This window comes from Callorhinchus milii, unplaced genomic scaffold, assembly GCF_018977255.1.
Source record: "Callorhinchus milii isolate IMCB2004 unplaced genomic scaffold, IMCB_Cmil_1.0 Scaffold4, whole genome shotgun sequence".
Taxonomy (NCBI): domain Eukaryota; kingdom Metazoa; phylum Chordata; class Chondrichthyes; order Chimaeriformes; family Callorhinchidae; genus Callorhinchus; species Callorhinchus milii.
In genome coordinates, this window is record NW_024704745.1 from 58,026,320 (window position 1) to 58,047,904 (window position 21,585).

General features: G+C 40.2%; 1 protein-coding gene across 1 annotated transcript in view; it reads left to right on the forward strand.

Annotated features, from left to right (window-relative positions):
- Nucleotides 1-4,726: 4,726 nt before the first annotated feature.
- Nucleotides 4,727-21,585, forward strand: part of rab30 (RAB30, member RAS oncogene family) — a 42,869-nt gene continuing 26,010 nt past the window's right edge. Inside the window, exon 1 of the mRNA XM_007902721.2 lies at nucleotides 4,727-4,957. The gene's annotated coding sequence lies outside the window, so the exon portion shown is untranslated. The remainder of the gene's footprint in view (nucleotides 4,958-21,585) is intronic.

Consider the following 21,585-nt stretch of genomic DNA (forward strand, 5'->3'; position numbering starts at 1 on the left):
TATTTGAATAGAACTGTTATAGCTTGAAAATAATATTTTATTCAAATAGAACATTTCTAGCTTAAAAAAATGATTTAACAATGGAAGCTATAAAATATATTGAATTTTTGCTTGATTGCCTTTTAAAGCAGAAAGAATATCTTCTCAGGAGCTTGGATATGGCATGATCTGTGGAAGGGACCAAACTGATGGCTAAATTTACTTTGTGAGTTTCCAATAGAATTCCATAACAGCTGAGTCTTAATTTAGAAGGCAGTTTTAACATGGCTTCCAAATTATGGCTCAATTTAAGAATTATCCAAAATTGAACCCAAACATACATTTTAAGACATTGATCGTACACATGTGATTTTGTTGTTGTTGTTTAAGGCTATGCTGTGAAACATTTCAAGCCTTGCATTACTAAATTGTTTTATTTTGCTGAATCAATAATTATTTTGTAAACCAAATGATAGTGCATTTATTTCACATCTGTCACAATGTTACATAAACAATGTGTACATTTCTGTCCCTTCTGAAATAGCTAAAGTTGGTTATAATTCTGTGAGTGGATTGTACACTGACTGGGTAAAGTCTGGGAGTTAGTTGGTTTATCCTCAGATTTAGAAGATAATAATGAAGGAATGTTACTCTTCAGGGATTGTAACACAGAAACAGGCTGATTGGATTTATCAGGATGAGAGAATAATACAATTATGTTAAGATTGTTACTTAGGTATTAGTTAAAGTGTAGACTATCAACACATTTGTAACCAGTTTACAATGATATCCAGAGCAACGCTGGCTGCAAGACACTGATTATCTGAAATCTGCCACATTTGCAAAACAGTTGACTTTAGAATTTAATGTGTACTTTAATCAGATGCACAGAGGTGAATGAATCATCACTGGGTGCAAACTGATAACAACTGTACTGTGTGTAGTTAGTAATGAAATCTTTTGAATAAGTGTAGCAGGGTGTAGAGTTTACGGTATGCTGTTTTGTCCAAGTTAAACTTAGCTGTGAAACTTTTACTTCAAAAGTAATTTTCCTAGCTAAGCACAGTCACACAACACTATCAATACAAATCTATGTACTGTGTATTTTCCCTGTTATTCATTTTCATTTAGTGATATACATAGTCTTTTTCTACGTGATTAAAAAGTCATCTGTGGATTTGAATCTTGCCCACAACCAAGAACATTCAAGCTGAGCACTCTAAAGATGACATCATGAAAATGGGGCAGCTGCATATTTAGTTATCCAGAATAATATATTTTCAAATATTGTCAATGCAAATATATGCCCATTATGTATATTTTTTTATTCATGAGAAATCTATATGTCTCATCCATGCCTATGTATATCTTCCGAGGATCTGGATGTGGCTCTAATACCACTGATGAAAACCTACATATCCAATTGAGAAGTTCTGTTTTTTGTGTGAATGATCGAAACCTGGCTGTTAGTCGATTGGTGGATCGCTTTTCCGGGGATAATAATTCCTTAAGTGTTATTGTGCAGAGCACCTCTCTTCTGATTATTCCCTTCAAAAAAAAATTGGTCACTTCAGTCCAGACAATCAGACACTGCTGTGCGCAATTGGCTGCCGGGTTTCACTCACAAAATATACAATCAATTCACTTTACAGTATATTCTGTGAAGCGCTTTGAGACATTGCGAAGATATGATAGGGCGCTATATCAAATGCAAGGATTATTATTATTTTACATCTTTGTTAACCAACGTCAGGCAGTTGTCTAGCTCTGACATCTGTTATTTGTTGTGTATTTTTCTCATGGCAGATATTACTATTGCTGAGGTGAGAATAATGGTTTGTTTATGCATCCTGGTAACCTTTTTCTCATCACAGGGCAGTTTTTCTCCAAGATAATAATAATTTGCCTGCCTCAAATGCAGAGCTGTTTAAAGAGATCCACTGCCAGACATCGTCCGAAGATACAAAATTAGGAATAGCAGAAGGTAATTTGGCCCATTGAATTTACTCTGTCAAAGACTATTCAATGGCCTACATAATAAAGCTCTCCCCAAATCCCACCTTCTTACCATATCTTTTAATATTTTATTCCATGCAGGAAGACTTGGTTTCTAAATCCCAGAGCTTCTTAAGATTCTACAAGGTATATCGGGTATAAATTTGGATATCACTTCCTTCATGGTACACTGTGATGTAGTCATTCATTCATTCATTCATTCATTCATTCATTCATTCATTCATTCATTCATTCATTCATTCATTCATCCAGAACTGTATTTATCCAATAAAGAGAGAAAAATATAGCATAGATGAAGACTTCATCCTTGGTCTATCATATTGTACAGCTGACCAACACCACTATAGGTGTCTTACTGTTTCTCTGATATTCTGACTTTTTTGACCTGACCTCTGTATATACTTCTTCTCTGTTTGTGACACAATTCCATAATGCCTTCAGTCTTGCATTAACCTGTTCAGTTGATCTTCAACTAATCCACAATGCCTTTTATTCTAAACGAATGCTCATGTGGTGATGACTCACCTTCATTTATCAGTGCATGTAGCTCAGTATTAGGCCTGAAGCATGGCATGTTTATCCTTGCTGTTTGCATGGGTTCTGATGCACTACATCATACGGTGTATTGCTAGATATAATTTCTTTCACCGTCATCTATGACTGTAGACAATAATTAATAGTAATAATAATTCCTTCCCCCAAAAATAATAACAAATTGGTCACTTCAATCCACGACTGTTTGTGGGACACAATCCCTGAAGTGTAACATTCCTTCATTATTATCTTCTAAATCCGAGGTTAAACCAACCACCTCCCAGACTTTACCCAGTTAGTGTACAATCCACTACAGAATTATAACCGACTTTAGCTATTTCAGAAGAGACAGAAAAGTACACATTGTTTATATAACATAGTAACAGATGTGAAATAAATGCATTATCATTTGGTTTACAAAATAATGATACAGCAAAATAAAACAATTTAGTAATATGAGGCTTGAAATGTTTCATAGCATATCCTTAAACAACAACAACAAAATTACGTTTGTATAGATCAATGTCTTGAGATTTGTAATTAACCATTTGTGAATCTTTTAATCTGATATTTGCAAACTGCAATTAATGCAACTAATCCATCTTGAAAATATTGCTTTTTAGACCATTGCACCCAACCTGCTACAACAGCAATATTGGAGAACACTTCACACTGCTTTATTGTCACACTAAATATTTTTTATAGAAAACTGTACCATAGGAATTGAGTATAGTATAATATAATGTATTGTCTAAGGTTATATTTGTTTTCAGAAATACTAATCTCTTTGACTATATCTTGTAAACATTCTGTTCCCTGAAAGCAATTTCTCTTCCTTGAGTGCTCTGCTTGAATTTTGAAATTTCATGTAGCTACTCCAGAGGTTGCAACTGGTGTTACAATTAGAAGTAAGGAGTAGAAGCATAAAATATCAATGTAAAGGGGTTGAGAGAAGACATATGAGAATTGTTATATCATAAATGTTAAAAACATGCTTGCTCAGGTGGGTATGTGTGACCGGTACGTTATCCGTGTTTCTCAGTTCCCCTCCCCAACTGTTGTCTTGCTTTTGACCTGCTCGTGAGAGGAAACAAACTGAACTTATCTTACGTGATATCAGAAGGTTCTCCTCCTGTGTTTCCATGAATCAGTGCTTGTGATGTCACGTGAAGAGAAGTTCTACACAAAATGCTTCCGCTGAACTGGCGGTTTTGATCAGACGGATTTCACCGGAGGTCCTGTAGGACAAAACAGAGCAAGTAAAGTAGCTGAGACACCCTGGTAAGTACAATGATACAATACTTCTCTTTAAAACATTAAAGATAGTGGGAGAAAAGGGAACACGGTAGATTGTAAAAAACAATTGGACACTCAATCCACGACTGTTTGTGGGACACGGCTGTGTGCAATTGGCTGCCGCGTTTCGCTCACAAAATATAGTCAATTCAATTTTACAGTATATTCTGTGAAGCGCTTTGCGATATCCTGAAGACGTGATAAGGTGCTATATCAAATGCAAAGATTATTATATTATTACTTTAAACAAAAGTCATTTGGGACTCAGTAAGATTGAATTTCAGTACTTTTGAGTACAACAACAACAAAATTACGTTTGTATAGCCCGTTCTACGTCAGGAGGACATCCCAAGGCAATAAACAATCTAACTAGGGACTGAAGTAACACTTGGTTAGTAAACATACGAACTAAACCATTAGGGAGCAGCTGTTACCATGGTAATTTATATTAATAAATTAATAAAGATAAAATGTCTGTATGTCTTTCTGTCCGCCAATAACGCAGTAACTGATTGACGTAGAGTCATGATTTATACCTCATCGGAAAGGTCTTGCGGTGCGGTGGTGGGGGCTGGGGAGTGTCACGGGCATATTTTTGGGGCGGTCTCCTATCGTTGATGAACTATGACCTGAACAAGATCATCACACACGTATGGCAGTTTTGCTTCAGAGTGTTTATGGCATGTTAAATGGTTTGTGAGTGGTATCACTGAAATCTACATTGCATATTGGATCCTTTGGTTGCAAGTGCAGCTGCAGTGGGTACAGCTCTGTACCGGGCAATCCAGCAACTGAGAGCGCAGGCGCGCCTGCGCCGGGCGGAGATTTCTTTAAAAAAAACAACCCCCCCGTAAGAAACTGCAAGTCCCGGCGAGCCCCGCGCGGACCGGGATTTCCGCTTCCGCTCGGGAAAACGATGACGTGATGGTCAGCGCCGTGAGAAAGTGGGTGCATTGTGCAATGTAGCGGAGCTGCGCTCACACAGACCATCCGGAGCCGGAGCCAAGACCAGAGCCGGGGCCAGAGCCGGGGGGCATGTCTGCTGCCCCCTCCCTCCCTCTCTCCCTCCCTCCTCCCCCTCACAGCACAGAGCAGCACAGCACACAGCGAGGGAAGAGCAACCCCGAGACCAGTAAGTTCGTCTCTCTGACTGATCGCTCCATGTGCACCGCCTCCAGGTGTTGCGCGTTTGTGTTGGGTTTTTTTTTAAAAAAAAACTACTGCTCCCTTTAAAATATACGGTGGTTTCGCGCCGACCCCCGACCTGCACTGCCCTGCACTGCCCTGCACTGCACTGCGAGACTCGCCGACTGCCCGGTCCGTGCCTTGGTCACTGCTCTCGTGTGTGTGTGTGTGTGTGTCTCTCTCTCTCTCTCTCTCCCACTTCCAGTACAATTCATGGAAGTCAAGAGCCCCGACGTGGCTCCCGGTTTCCGGAGTGACAGTTCGTGGTGTTTTGCGCCGTTCGTGGGCGTTATTGGTTTTCACTACGCGCGAAAATACCCATTGCGGTGGCGCCGGTCCCGAATGGGTGACAGGTTTTTTTTTCAGGTCATTTTGCTGCACCGCCGTCTGTCGGTCCGTCGGTCCGTCTGTCTCTGTCTGTCTGTCCGTCCGTCCGTCTCCCTCCCAAGTCCTGCGCTGGTAAGTTTCCCGAAAGTGAGGAGCGTGTGGTGTTTGCTCAGTGTGTCCCGTGTTACGAAAGCGGTGCCTTTTTTGCAACGTTTTCATGTCGCTTTGGGATTTCAGCGAAGTTGCGGTTTGTTGCCATCCGGATCCGACCCCCCCCTCCCCCCCCCCCGACCCCCCCCCCCCCCCCCCCCCCTCCCCCCCCCCCCCCCCTCCCTCCCCTCCCTCCCCTCCCCCCCCCTCACCCCCTCCCGGGAATACCGCAACCACCAGTCGGGATTTTTTTATTTTTTTTTGCAAAAAAAAAGATAACGATTGCAACTTTTTTCCGGGCAAAACGCAAATATTTCAATATTGCACCCGGAGAGATGAGCGGTGCAGGGGTCGTGTGGTTGGGTTCGATTCATCTCAGCCGTGCGCTAAGTGAAGGACTTATAAGTATACTTAAAACGTGGGTCAGTTACTTTTCATGTCTTCCCGTAACGCGGCACAGCAGCGTCATCGTCACAGCAAAACAGGAGCGCAAAAATTGTGTGGAAAACGCGCTTGAGACGTTGTTAAGGTGACCAGAGCCGAAGACGCTCATAAAGTTCTATGTTTTTTGTTTGTCTGTTGGTTCTTGGATTCACCCGGTCTGGTTCTCCCCCTTTAGTTGCACCGTGTACAAACCTGGTAAAAGTTTTGGTGCAAGATCATAAATAATTGGTTCGATGGATTTACAGATTCAATGTAATCCGTAGGATGATGGTTTGGGTATCTGGTCGACTGTATAAAAATGTTGCAGCTTATTTTGTTGCTGCGGTTTTAATGAAACCGTAAAGATTTGCGTGTGAAATCTTGGTAGTGTGTCAATTTGAAATGTGAAAAAACGCCCTTGAGTAGAAATAGTTTTTTTTTTGATTCTGGAAGAACTTAGAGGAATACGAACTAAAAATAAATGGTTCTTTTTGGGGATGATAAATCCAGAGTATCTCACAAAGTGCATCGATTTAAGCTAACAAGTAACATATGGTATACTGTATTATCCGTGTACTATATAAAGCGAACCCACTGTGACGTTACTCTATGTGTGAAGAGCTATATAAATGGAAGTTGTTGGTATCAAAGTTAACAGTTTGCTCACAAACAACAAAGTCTCTACACTTTAAAGTGTATCCTATGAAGCGCTTTGGGATGTCCTTCTAATGTGAAAGATGTTATACCAAATGTAAGGATTATTATCATTTATTTTTATTAGCATTTATTCCTTTGGTATAAAATCTCCCCATTTCAGAAACCATTATTCCCATGCTTCATAGCCAGCACATTTTAATAGGTAAGGCACATTTTGTTGCTTTTACTGTAACAACGACAACAACTTGCATTTATGTAGCGCCCCTCGTGCAGGGTAGCATCCCAGAGTGCTTGACAATGGCGGAAATTGACACCGAGTGGGGAGATGAGCGTAGGCTCGGTTGGAGAGATTAATCTTTAGGTGCGATCTGAAGAGGGGCAAGGTGCAAGGAAAGAGTGGTTCTGGAGTTCCCGGCATAGTGGCTGAAAGCGCAGAAACCGATGGTGGAACGGAGGGCACGAGGGACATACAGGAAGTCGAAGCCAGTCAAGTGGAGACAGTGGGTACTGGGTTGGGGAGTAAGCAGGTCAGAGAGGTAGGGAGGTACAAGGGCACTGTAGGGTTTGTAATCATATATTTGTAAACTATGGAGTTGGATCTTACCCAGATTGAATCAGGAATTTATTTCAAAATTCACTGCTAATAAATCCGCAGTGAACTAGTTTCAGCAATATAAAGAGCATTGGGTTGCTGTCAATAAAAATTGTGTACTTTACATGAAGCTGTCTGCAATGGTCAATTTAAAATTTAAATCCACAATGCTAATACATGAACTTTTAGCCCAGCAAACTGTCTGGGAGATCTTTATTATACTGAAAAATCACTCATCTATCTTTTGTACATTATCTAGAGCAGTATTTCTTCACTGGGCAAAGGTTGCGTCTGAAGCCTTACTTGTTTGCAGTTGGCACAAACATATGCTCTGCTGTGTTTGCATTGTATTCAGAACCTATCGGATGATGCGATTCTATTGCATGTCTGTAGTTGGATAACTTTTTGTTCAGTACAAAAGCTGAGTGGTTGCTCTGTAGTAATGCAGCTCAAAGTCAGGACATAAGGGGGTGGATCATGGGTTTTCATGCTAAACTCATTTAAGTTTTGTGCATAACTAATTGGCCTCCAAGAATGAACCATCTTAGCCCCTTTCACTGTGTTTAAGGTTAGCTGGAATGTTGTTGTTTGTTTCATAACAGAACTGAACTTCATGTTTTAATAAAATCAATTTAAAAAGGGTTCTGTGATGCAATGAGTAGAAGTGCTGTCCTTTGATCTTTTAGGTCAAGGACTGCAATTCATTCTGCCAAGGCTGATAAAGAACAAATTGTGGTTTGATGTTGAGATGTTTCAAAGTGTTTCACAAATAATTTACTATAAAGAATAGGCAAGATGACAGCTATTTGCACACAAAATTCCACAAACATCCATGATTTGAATGATCAATTATTCTGGCCAGAACTTAAGACGTCCCAGCGCCTTGGGACGTCCTCCTGACGTGAAAGGCGCTTTATAAATGGAATCTTGTTGTTGTTGTTAAGAAGAAATAATAATAAAAAATTTTTTAGCCACTGTCATGAGATTTTTTTAATGTCTATCTGAAAACAGGCACATGATCTTGGTTTAAACTCTCATCTGAAAGCACTCCTCCAGTACTGCACCAGAGAATCCGTGTAGATGATGACCTTAAGGCCTGATGTGGGGTTTGACCCAAGCGAGAGAGTGCCACCTATTGATTAACACTGATCCATTGATAATAATATAATAATATAAATAGCATTTAAGTTTCATCTCTGACCATTGACCTCAATAAAACAATTTGAACAGGCAGTCATAACCCAGTTGGACATGTATGTTAGCTTTGAGATTTAAAAAAACCTTGCTCAGTAATTTTATTCAGTTGAACCATACAGACTAGTTTGGTGCCAGAGTCGCTCCTTGGTCAGCATCCACCTCTTTGTGCTGATATAAATGATCTCAGCAAAAGAGGTACTAGTCTTGTTCAAAATGGCTTTTTTGGGGTCTGTTGGGTGCCTGACTTCTGCGGAAACCCATCACCGTGTTTAAGAGTATCCAAAACAAACAGTTCCATGCATCCCACCGGAATGTGGAAATTCCCTGAGATGTTTATTGGAATTTTAACTCTGCAAACCAGAGCCCTGACAGGTGGGGTGGCACTAGGCGGACAAGTAGCAGGGAAGGCTGCGAGGAAAGTGCCCTCCATTCTACCATTGGTGGCTGCGCCCCCAAACTCTGGAATACCTCTATCCCTCCACCTTGCCCCTTCCTTCCCCATTTTCAGGTTGTGCCTGAAGACCTTCCTGTTCAACCGTGACAACAGTCACCTCTTCTGGTTCGATGTCATGCTCTTCCACTGTCAAGGGCTTTGGGATACTATCCTGCGTGAGGGGCGCTCTATAAATGCAGGTTGTTGTTGGAATGCAGTGTGCATTCTCTTCCTAGAGGGATGCATCCTGCTTATCTAATGCCATTGAAAGCACTTCCTGGCAAGCTTTCCTGCTGCTTGTCCAGCTTATATCACCCTACCTGTCAAGGTTTTGGCTTGTAGAGTTAACATGAGATGAGTGGGACCTCCCTGCCCTCAGTGATTGGATGCTCTTCCAAGTCCTCCCGATGAGCCATGATGGCTAAGCTGCCATCAGCGGTGCCCAAGAGTACTGTGGACCTGCTGAGCTTGGGAACTGGACAACCAAAACAGATACAGACTACCAATTAGCCCCAAGTGAGAGAACACTTTGCATCATGTGGGTACCAGTGAGGACAAGAACGGGTTATCCCACGATTATCCCATGTCAAATATCTTGCTGACACTCGCTATTAAAGCTCACATATTAACTGTAACCACTTAAGTACTAGAATACAGTAGAATTAAATCTTTTGTGGAAATAGGAGACAAATATCTTCAGGGGAATAGAGCAAATTCAAAATTAGAATAAATCTGTAATTACACGCTCAATTAGTTAGGTCAGAAGCATAGCCGATGTGGAAATGTCATAAGTCTGCAATAATTTTGATCTGATAATGGAGCTAAAGTCTATTGGTCATGGAGAACAATAATAATCCTTGCATTTGATTTAACGCCTTATCACATCTTTGAGACATCTTCACAGAAAATACTGCAAAGTGAATTCACTATATTTTGTGGGTGAAACGCAGTAGCAAATTGTGCACAGTAGTGTCCCACAAACAGTCATGGATTAAGTGACCAATTTATTATTTTTTTATGAAGGAATTATTACCCCTGGAAAAGCAATCTGCTAGTCGACTAACATCCAGCTTCTACTTACTGTGAGGTAAATAGGTGCCTACTTTGGGAAAGTTTTCCATTAAGAAAAGTCTAAAATTTCGCCCTGCTGGGAATCAAACCCAGGTTTTTTGTTTGTGAAACGAATGCTTTAACCACTGAGCTACGGGTGAGCTCTATTTTCATATAATTTTCATGTTATCTGGGGTTTCTTCTCCCAAGCGAGCAACAACAACAAGAGGACGTCCCAAGGCGCTGTACAGTTGGGTCAGGACCCGAGCAGGGGGGGAATGGTGAGGGTGAAGGGAGTGAGGGGAGGGAAATCCACCTATGGCAGTCTCAGTGGTCTAGTTCCTGAGCTAGGCAGGTTTGCAATATTCCAGGGCACTGCTGATGACAGCCCAACCAGCCTGATTCTTCAATAGGATTTGGAAGGACCAGCCATTGGGTGCAGGGACTCTTCCCACTCAGCTCCTGTTCAACCTGCAAGCCAAAGTCCTAACGGGTAGGGTGGTCCTAGCTGGACAAACAGTGGGAAAGCTTGCCAGACAGTGCCAGCTCTCTGGCAAGCTATGAGGGTTCAATGGCAAGCTATGAGGGCTTTAGCTGGTAAGACTTCAACAGCACCCCCAACGATCACTCTGGGGTGCCCAAGCCTTGGTTCTTGCTAACCTGTGCCTAATACTTTATGGAATTAAGTAAGCGGGATATCATTTCTCTAGGGAGAGAATGTCCAATAAATATCTTCGGAATTTCCATGGGGTGCATGGGATAAGAGTTTGGATACTCTTAAGCATGGTGAGGGGTTTCTGCTCACCCATCTAACCAAAATACAAAGCCCATTTTATTATCACCTACGTTGATTGTCGCTTACCAAAAGAGCCTGAGCTATTGAAGGCTTGTGTACTACTAGCTGTATCTGTTGCAGCTGTGCTTGCAACAAGTTTCATTTAATTGGCTTTCTCTCTTTGTCTGGCATTTTTATTTGTCCTTGAAAGGCTTGTTCTGCGCTTCTTAGACATCTTTATCCCTTAAGATTAAGAAAACGTGCTATTGAACTCGTTAACATCCCTTGTTCACATATTTGCACGCACATGCTTTTGGGAGGACTCCTGGTTGGGAGGACTCCTGGTTGGAGTCCATACATGTGTGATGAGCTTGTTTAGGTCACGATAGGAGATCCCCCCCAAAAAAATATACCCATGACACTCCCCCCTACAAGATCTTTCTGATGAGGTATAAATCATGTCGGTTAGACAGATACACAGTCAGACATTTCGTCTTCATTAGTATAGATGTATCACTCTAGAAAGGTGTGTGACCTCTGTCACTACTTAGTTGCAGAATACCATGCATACCCTTTTTGGATCTTAATGAAAGCATTTTTTTAATATAGCTCATTAACGATGGGAGTTCCCCCAAAAATATGCCCATGACGCCCCCCCTTGCAAGACATTTCTGATTAGGTATAAATCATGTCTCTACTTCAATCGGTTATTGCGTTCTTGGCAGACAAACACACACATTTTGTCTTTATTAGTATAGATTAGTTATTAATAAAGATTGGATAGTTAGCCCCCAGTGAAGGAAGGCGTTGTGACTTAAACACTATATCAAATGCAAGCATTATTCTTATTTTTGTTATTCTAAGGATTTTTATCACCTTAGAGTTCATAACAGACAATGTCTACTATGCAAACCCACGATCGTATGTCAATTTAAGTCACAGAGGCTTTGCAATAACATTGGTAACAAACTCATCTGAATAGAGAGTATTGTAGAAAATTTCAAGCCTGAAATAATGTTTTTACATACTGACATCCCTCATCTTATTAAAATAAAAAAATTGCCAACAAAATTTTGTGGGTTGGAGAGAAATTTTTTTTTTACCTGAAGCTAGATATTGAAAGTGGCTGTGGTACAGGTAGTTGACATGGATTCACCTATAAAATTGTGGATTCACGTAGTTGACATTTGAAAACTGTTGAAGATGAGGATGACCAGGCTATTACTGGAAGATTAGGGAAGTGGGGGGGGGGGGTTAAGGCAGGAAAATAGGATTTCCTCAAGGCTGAGCTGGTTCCAATTGACTTGCTTGGCAACAGAATGCCAATCGAGTCAACTCTATCGATCTTAGTATCTGATTCCAGAGCCTGGTGGGTTCATCAAGACAATGTTGATGACAGACCAGCCAGTCAGCAGGGCTGAAGGGGCAGACTGATCATTGGGCTCTTCTCACTCTGCTTTTGTTAGTCATGCAAGCCAAAGCCCTGATTGTCCTACCAGTACATATAGTGGGAAGCTTGCTGGATGGTGCTCGCAATGGCAAGGTGTGCGGTTTTAGCTCGTGAAATAACTGCAGTTAACCACAACAGGAGAAAAAAAAGAGTTTTATAGTGGCAGGACAGCAGATGATTTTGTAGTATGCTGCCAGTTGATAATGTAAAATTCTGTTTGCATTACAGCGAGTCACACAAGAAGAATGACTTTTTTGTGGAATTAGATGATTTTTTTTCCAAAATAACAAGCATATCAATAATTAAGGTTTCTTTTTCTATGGTAAAATAATTATTTTGACGGTTGCTCATTTATTCATTAATTATTGAAGTGGACACAGACTGTGGTTGATTCTTTCTTTGAGCTTCTGTGGTGCCAGGTGCCTCTGTTATCGTCTCCCAGATTGCCTGAATTCACATGTGAGCCTTGATAATGAGTGTTAGATTTTAGACTGCGGGACGCATTGCAGTAGAATCCAATCAGGCCCTCACCCAGTGCCCAAACAGTGGTTGTTAGATAGCTGTCAGGAATCTGCCTAACGTTCTTGATAGATTTGTGACTAATATTTTGATACCTGGTATTCTTATTCCTTACCTGAGAAATGAGTTGGTCTTGGCTCTTTTGTTTGACTGTCCTTGGTGTCTTCATTTGATTGGACAACAGCAAATGTTATGTACATACACAAGTAGGGATCAAAATCTAATCTCTAACTATAGACCAGAAAGGCTGAAGCCCACAGAAGATCAATGTAATAATATTCCTTGCATCTGATATAGCACTTTACTACGTCGTTGAGATGTCTCCAAGTGCTTCACAGAATATATGGTAAAGTGAATTGCCTGTATTCTGTGGGCGAATTGCAGCAGCAAAGTACTCAGAGCAATGTCCCACAGTCAATCAGTGCTTTGATAAAGAACAGAGGCTTTGGCTTGAAGTTGATTGACCTGCTGGGGATTTCCACATTTCCAGAATATCCTTTTTTATAAACACAGATCTGTACCCTTTCACCTATTATTTCAAAGTTTGTGGAAGATATGACAAAAAGCTATTGCAATGAGTCAGTGCCTTCTTATCACATTGCTAACATTGCTACGTGGCAAATTGGTTGATCTGTGACTCAGTAAACCTTGTGATCCAGAAACTGAGAAATTATCTCACTACTCAGCATGAAGTTGGAGGAGTAGCGCTTGACATTTCTGGAAATTCAATAGCCATAGCTTGTTGTGTGACGTAGCTGATGAGCTGGATAGATGACTTAGTCTGAGGACGCACCACTAGGTTATAATAAAGTGACATTTTTATATCATGGAAATGCCCACACAAACATCCCTCAGGCCTTCTTGCTAGAAGACTCCACTGGCTCTCACCACCCCCAGGTCAGTGTTAGAGTTATTGTGTTTTCTTTGTTGGTGATGACATCTTCCTCTGAAGGGTGGTACAATCTCCACCTGACAAGTAAATGGCAACTAACTCACAGTTTTCAAACAAATAGAGCATTATCTGTGAAGAAAGCTCCTGAATCGATACACTTCCAGAAAATCTAAACCAGCGTTTTTCGAATGCAGCCACCGTGGCAGCATGAGGCCACTTAAGTGATTTTGTGTGACTACAGCAGCCCCCACTACCATCGCCCTGGGGGGAGTGTGTGGAGAGTAGCACATGCTGGTCTTTGTAGATTGAGTGCGCATTGGGCTGGCTGCTGCGGATGGGGCAGCCGGACTACAGCTCCTTGGGACATGAACATGTTCTCTTGCTCCCTCTTTGTCTTTCCCCATGTACCTGCTGGCTCCAGAAGGTGGAAGTAACGCAGATTATGAAAAGTTGTGCTGGGGCCACCAGTAAGTGTTGGTGGTCATAACTAATGCTACCACTGGACTAAGTATAATGTTGGTAACTCACCTCCACTCTTATACGTTTTGCAAACATTATTCCACTGCTAGACTTCCTAAACACATCTCATCTACTCTGGGACAAATAATGGCATGGAGAAAAAGCTAGCAGTAGAGTGAGAATCTTAAATAATATAGTTTATCCCAGAAACCCATGAGCTCATGCATTTAGGCCTTCACATTCAATATCAATCCAAATAGGCCACATAAAATAACACTGAAACGTTATGCCCTGCTTCTCGTCTATGTCTAGTGTATGTTGAACGTTAGCAGCTAGTCTTCTTCCCCTGAATGCTGAATTAACAATCACTTATTGAATCTGGATTGTTGGAGGACACTTCAGGCAATACAAATTTACAATTCATCTGTTGTACCCAAATTTCTGTTTTTTTTCAATAAATGCATGGGAGGAGGTCAAATCTAGAAGGAATCGGGGTAATTAATAGGGTAATTAATGATGAATCAGGTTGGAATGGGATACCAGGAGCAGTGGTTGAGGCTAGGACGCTTGACTAATTGAAGAAACAGCTTGATGCTGTAATGGGCAGATGGTAGGATAGATTTTCTGGGAGAATGAGATTAAGTGGTCTGATGGGCCTTCTTCATCCAAATCTGTTTTGTGATTTCAATTGTATCTTAAATCCATTTCCAGCTCAGTTTTCTAGACATTTATAGCTCATGCTCATCAAAGTTTAATTTTAAAACATATCACACTATTTAGTGGGTGCATAAAGTATACCAAGGGAATGGATAATAAACTATACAGTAGTCAACCGATTGCATGATACTTAACTAGCTAGAACTGGTTATAGTGTTGGGAATTGGCTGACAAAGTTGACAACATATCTATACCTCCAATTCTGTCTTGGAAATAAAACCATATCTTCAAAGTCAATTGCAGGAACTCCCTTCTTAACCTGGTCTGAGGATATTTTTGGCCACTTTATCCACCTTCAGATCAAAAGGTGAAAAGCTGATTGCCCACTGGGCTTCTAAACTATTCATTCAGTATTGCAAAATTTTATTTCCACAGTTTGGGTACGATGTCATTTTTACTATCATGAACAATAGGTACTTTTTTCCCAGACAACAAATTGATACTACAGTTACAATTGGTCTTGTGGTCTAATGCAATCAATGCATTTGAGCTCAGTGTAACAATTCTTTATTTTGTCATACAGAGGTTCAAATGAGTTGTATACAAGGTTGTCTTTAATATGAGATATTAAACTGAGATCTGTCAAATGGTGGCTTTGAGGTGTCTCGAAGATGTGATAAGCTGCTATATCAAATGCAAGTATTATTATTAAAGATCTCATGAAACTATCCAATGTTCTTATTTGAAAAGAGAGAGAATCTTATTTGATATCCTAGCCAACATTCATCCAGTTAATTGATCAATCTCCAAATGGCTAGGTTGTATGACCTTGCTGTTGCAAACAGATGCTGTTGTGTGTTTTTTCCTTTCAAAACTAGAATTAGGCATAGATTTTAGAATGGGGTTGACCATTAGAAACCAAGATAGAAGTAATGTCCACTGATGTTCACTAGATCTCTACTTTTAGACATCAATTTATATCAAGGATGATTTATAAGTGCAAATTGTATTCTATATCTACTGGACTGCACCTCTACCAAGCACACAAATGGACATCTTGTATACCTGTACATTATGGAGGGATTGATGTTTGATAGGCCCTAGGCAGGTTTGGTTGTAAATTATACCACAGAACATTTTTGTCTCTCAGTTCTATTTTTGCATGCTCTAGTTTTAAAAATAATCTGTACAGAAATCTTAGGTTAAGGACATACTTTTTAGACACGTTGGTTTCTTATGTTTGCTTTCAAGAACTGGAGGAAGCTATTTAGCCTTTTGAGCTTGCTTATTGTAAAAAGGAGAAAGAACCAAGTGTGCCAGAATTTACCATTATAGCCCAGAGGGTAGAGAAATGTTGGATCCTCCAATAAACAGAGTTGGGATTAGAGAAAATGCACAAATTCCAGCTCTGAAGAAAAGATTCACAATATATTAGAGTTTAGAGCAATTATTTAGTTAAGATAACTCTGGGTCAGTTGCTTTAGCTTCTTATCCAGCAAGCAAGAATGCCTTGTGAAGTGCAATGCTTGTTACCTGTCATTTAATGAAACATTGAACTTATATTTAGATGTACTTGATCTTGCCATTTTAGAGCAAATGTTTTAAATAATAGCCACATGAGTCTTCACAGGTTATATAACTATGAGGAAGACTAGCCTCACCCGACATACAACAACAAAATTATATTTGTATAACACCTTTCAAGTCGGGAGGATGTCCCAAGGCCTGGATAGTCAGTATTTCGGACCCGAGTTGGGGAGCGTGGAGGGCAGGGGGAAGGAGTGTGATCGAAAGCATGATCGAACAGAAAGGTCTTAAGATGGGTTTTGAAGGAGGCAAGGGAGGGGGTGAGGAAAGTGCATGTGTCTAGTGGTTGGGTGATGATAAGATTGAACTTGGCTGTGCCCACCACCGTTGTCAGTGACTGTTCAGTCCTACATTTGAAGAATGGCTACTTTGGCAAGACTCTGAAGAGCTGCTGATGTCTAAGAAATTACGTCAGCAAAAGTCACTCTTAAAAAGGAGAAAGAAAGAAGAGGGACTGCAATTTCCTACTTGAAAGGATTAAACTGGAGGAACATGAAATAACAACAAAATTACATTTGTACAGCGCCTTTCATGTCGGGTGGACGTCCCAAGGTGCTCGACAGTCAGTGTTTCGGACGAGCTGCGGGTCGGGATTGGGGGTGATTGAAAGCACAGTCAAAGAGGAGAGTCTTGAGATGGGTCTTGAAGGAGGCCAAGGAAGGGGCAAGGTGGAGGGACTCCAGGATGGAGTTCCAGAGGGGCCAGAGTGGCCAAAGGCCCGCCTTCAAATGGTGGGGTGGACGAGGCGTGGGACATGAAGCAGGCCGGAACTGGCTGAGCAGAGGGAGCGGGCAGGGTGGTTGGGAGTTTGGAGGTTGCAGAGGTAGGGGGGAGCAAAGCCATGAGGACCAGGATCTTGAACTGTATCCTCTGTGTGATGGGAAGCCAATGGAGTCGGCCGAGCACAAATAAGCACAAATAATTCAGTTTAAGAGGACTCTTCAATCCAGCTTAAGTAAAATAATAATCCTTCCATTGAGCACTTTCCTGTGAAGCACCAGGAAAAAAAAATGCAAAATGGGCAGTGAAGTGACCGTATTTGTAGGTAATTTGTGCCATTGCAAGGTAACCAATTTAATTTTATTATGGGATCACTTATCAGTAATTTATCCAAATATAGGTTGAACAAATTACAGCACAGTATACATGGCAATCAGGAGCAACAAATGGGAGACTTGGATGAAGTATTTTCTGGAGAAAGTAATGGCTTTTGATTGTGTTCACTCAGCTTCTTAGCTGAAAGCAGACCAATGCAGTCAAATGTCAAGACGTTACCCAGGGTAATGTTGTGGAAATCATTACCAATATGGGTGGCCTGTGATTTTTGCTAATTGCGATAAGGTACTGTTTTGCATCATTACAGTATAGAATCATAGAATTATACAGTACAGAAGGAGGCCATTCGGCCCATTGTATCTATGCCGGCTGTTTTAAGAGAGCTTTCCAAATCAATCTCACTCCCCCACTCTCCCCATAGCCTTGCAAACTTGTCCTCCCCAAATAATTGTGTACTCTCTTAAAAGTTGTTGTTGAATCATATATTTTGTAAAGCACGTTGAAAAGTCTCAATGACATGATGAGGTCCTGTATCAGATTCAAGGATTATTATTATTAAGGTGAACACAAACAGCAGAGGAGAGGCAGACCTTTTTTTCAATATTCTTTTGAATATTCTATTTTCACATGAAAAGAATGCAATTTGTACTCACGGGTAGAAATAACAAATTTGTGTCCATATATAAAGTAATTTGAAAAAAAGTCCTTTGATGGTCTATTCATCCATATTGGTATAAAATTTGTGTAAATGCTTTGTGTGTTTGAAGGTATTTTACATATCTACTTTTGTTTGTAGCCTTTTGTTGTTGCCTTAAAAAAAATATGACTATTACAAAGTTGTTAACTTAAACCGTTATTGTTTTCTTTGAGGTTCAAAGAACCTGAGCACCTGTATTAGATTCCATTTCTTTGTGTGGAAAGTGTATTCTCGAACAAGCGTTTGAAGTGTTTTTACAACTTATGGAGCAAAATATGAATCTATGCAAAACATAGATGTCATTTCTAATTGTGACTAGACATTTTGTCCAAATTTCTTATTGGAAATTTGCAAAACAGCAAATGGAAAAGTTGTTCAAGTATTTTTGACACCAGGAGTTGGTGAACCAGGCTGAGTTGAGTTGTTTACCTTGGTGTGAATGGACTCGAGCACATGAAAACTTGCTTTTATAGAAATGCAAAATATCTGTTCCCAAACTCTTCCCTCCCCCATGAATTCTGCTGGTTTAGAAATGAGCAAGCTTGCCCATACTAGAAGCAAGGAATGTCATATGATTTACTAGGGTTTCTGTTGGAATGTAGGACATCCTGAATTCAATTTGCAGTCAGTTGCATTGAATTTCAGATGAATTTCACCAACCTCTTCATTAGTGCTGTAGGTAGGTTTGTGCCTGGAATTTCCCATGGCAGGTTTCTCATCTTTCAGAATGGAAAAGGGCTATTTTTCCACATGAGGAATGACCACAAAAGGAGTTGCTTCACAGAATAACAAGAGGCATGCTCAAGAGCAGTATCAGTCAAGGCTTGCAGACTTGTCGCTTGCTTGCCCTCGCTGGAGTGAAAGTAAGGAGGAATGGTGAAAAATCAAGAGGAAACATTGAGGATGTGTGAATTGCATGCATTTAAATCTTAAAAAACAGTAGTACAATCTGTATGTGCAAGCTTTTATCGATGCTGCTCTTGAGTCAGGTGTTATTGGGCAGAGCAGCCTCTCTTCTGGTCATTCCCTTCAAAAAAAATTTGGTGACTCCATCTACGACTGTTTGTGGGACACTGCTGTGTGCAATTGGCTGCCATGTTTTGCCCACAAATTATCCAGACAATTTACTTTGCAGTATATTCTGTGAAGCGCTTTGAGATGTCTTAAAGACGTGATAAAGTGCTATATCAAATGCAAGTATTATTATGGTATTCCTTTTTTGGGGAAAATCCTGAAAAAAATGCCACATAGGAAATCCCCTGTGTTTTGTACGGACTTGTCTGAAATTATTTCAAATACAATTTATACAATACAGTGAATTTGGATGATCTCCCATTTAGCATTCTAACTTCATAATCTGAAATGTATACTGTTCAACAATATGTGCTAGAATCCTACTACTGTACAGATAAAAATGTGATTAAAGTTTACAAAATAATGTAAATGATACTGTACAATACTATATTAACCAATATTTGCAATGGCCTGACTTCATGTTAGGATATATCTTTACTTTCATTTTCCTCCCTTGCCTCATCCTCAATTGGGAAAGTAATCTCACACTTGCTGGAAATTGCTACTTGACCAACCATCAGGATTGCCGGGGGGGTTACATATCAGACCATCTTGCTTTCTTTCTCCTTCCGTTCTGACTGGTCCACAGAGGCTGAACCACTTGCCTCCTAGAAAAGTGTATGAGTGCAAATGTGAGTGAAAACTAATGTGAGTGGGATTTGAATGGGTTACCTAGGTCTTGTTTACACCATTAAGCAAATGGCAATGTGCTTATTCAAATATTCTGTAAATTTGAAGAGGACCAGTCAAAAAGGGTTTGGATTAGAATAGGGGGTTGAGATTAAAATACTGTAACCCAGTGCAGAAGCTAAAATGTTAGTTTTCTAAACCTCTAAACTTTTACAAAATGGATTCAGTTCATGCTGTTCTTGAATGTGTTTTACTTCTATTTATCTCTACCATTGTTTGGGAGGAAACCTGTGGAAGGAAAGTTTGGCCAGTCGCCACTCAGTTACTTGTCGACGGAGACCCAGAACAAAAAAAAACTGATAAAGTTTGGCAATCATCATACAAAGAGAGGTTCCAAAGGGTAAACGTAGTGGAGAGCAGCTCTTAAGACTAGAATCCTTTAACATATGTAAATTCTTTCCGTCCCAAATTGTGTAAAATTATCCATATTAAGGGCATTGCAAACTGCTGCTATGGAAAGGATGATGAAGACAATAACCTTTTTTGGAATCAGCACTAATCTAAACATTATGGTTTCAATCTAGTGAGCCTGCAATGCAAATGGTGATTTTTTTTAATCAAGATCAAATGTGTCTGATGATCCATAAAGAACTAGATTCATGCACACTTTCATCACTTTGAAAGTGAAATATGAATCACACACCATTCAATATTGTAAGAAACGGCTTCCTAGAAAGCTATGTTGGAGTATGTGGATTAGTTCCAATAATATGATTGATTGTTATAGCATTCCAACATTCTTGAGTTGGTGCTTCTTTACATTCACCTCTTTGTATCCAGGCTTCAATTAAAATCTTTATTGCACTGGTACACAACAGCAAGCCATTAAACCATGCATATGTCAGATGTGATTGTATCAAATGAATTTGGTTTTGAGTATGTGTTGTATTGTATTTGAAATTGGATGGTTATAATTGTATAAGCTATTTGAGCTAAGTATACATTTATTTTTAACCAATATGTTCAATTTCTGTAGTTATGAATTTAATTTGATGGGCAAGTTGACGGATCACCATATTTCCACTGCTGTAAACAAGTCGCATTCGAAGCGTCCATTTTACAATGTCACCTTGTGCTTGATACTTAATTATCACCCATATCATGTTGGTAGGGAGCCTTGTTATATCAAATATAATGAGGCTCCCTCCCAACGTGAAAGGGTCATATAAATGTAAATTTGTATTGCATTGTAATTTGTGTATACTGTATCAGTATTTTTTCCAGTCATTTCTTCAGAGCATTGGGCAACCCATTGTGCTACATTTCTTGCATTAATTGGATACTGGTGTCTTGGAAGTGGAAGATTAGTGATGTTGAATATCTGAATCAAGACAATCATAGTGGAGACTGGCTTGTTTAGGGCATGTAGCCATTTATGTGTGTTTGCACCTTTGACTGGTTTGCTAACAATTCATTGCACAATTACAGTTCAGTGACGTATCATAGCTTTGTAGGACATGTGTTGAATGTTTTTTGAATTTATTTCTCTCCCTACAGAGAAATAATCAGTGTTGCTTCATTGCATTCTTGAAACTGAACATTTTGGAAGCAGCACCTTGGAACTTTGAAACCTAACTTCCCAGCTTGACAAAATGTTAGCCAGCTAGGCATTTGAAAGTGTGCATTAGAGTATTCCTTATTCCTGACCCCCCCCACCCCACCTCATCACTCCCCACCACCACCATTGGATTCCTGTTCCCCTTCAAGTTTTAGGAGGGCTGAGGGCAGAATCGGTGATTACTAAAACTTTTTTTTCACATATTCTGAATTGACAAATCAGTTGTGGGTTTTTGGCTGCAAATGACAAACCTTTGTCCTGCAATGTGTAGGTACAAAGTACATTGGTTAGGAGCTGGCAATCCTACCTTAATGAACAAGATAAGCATATTG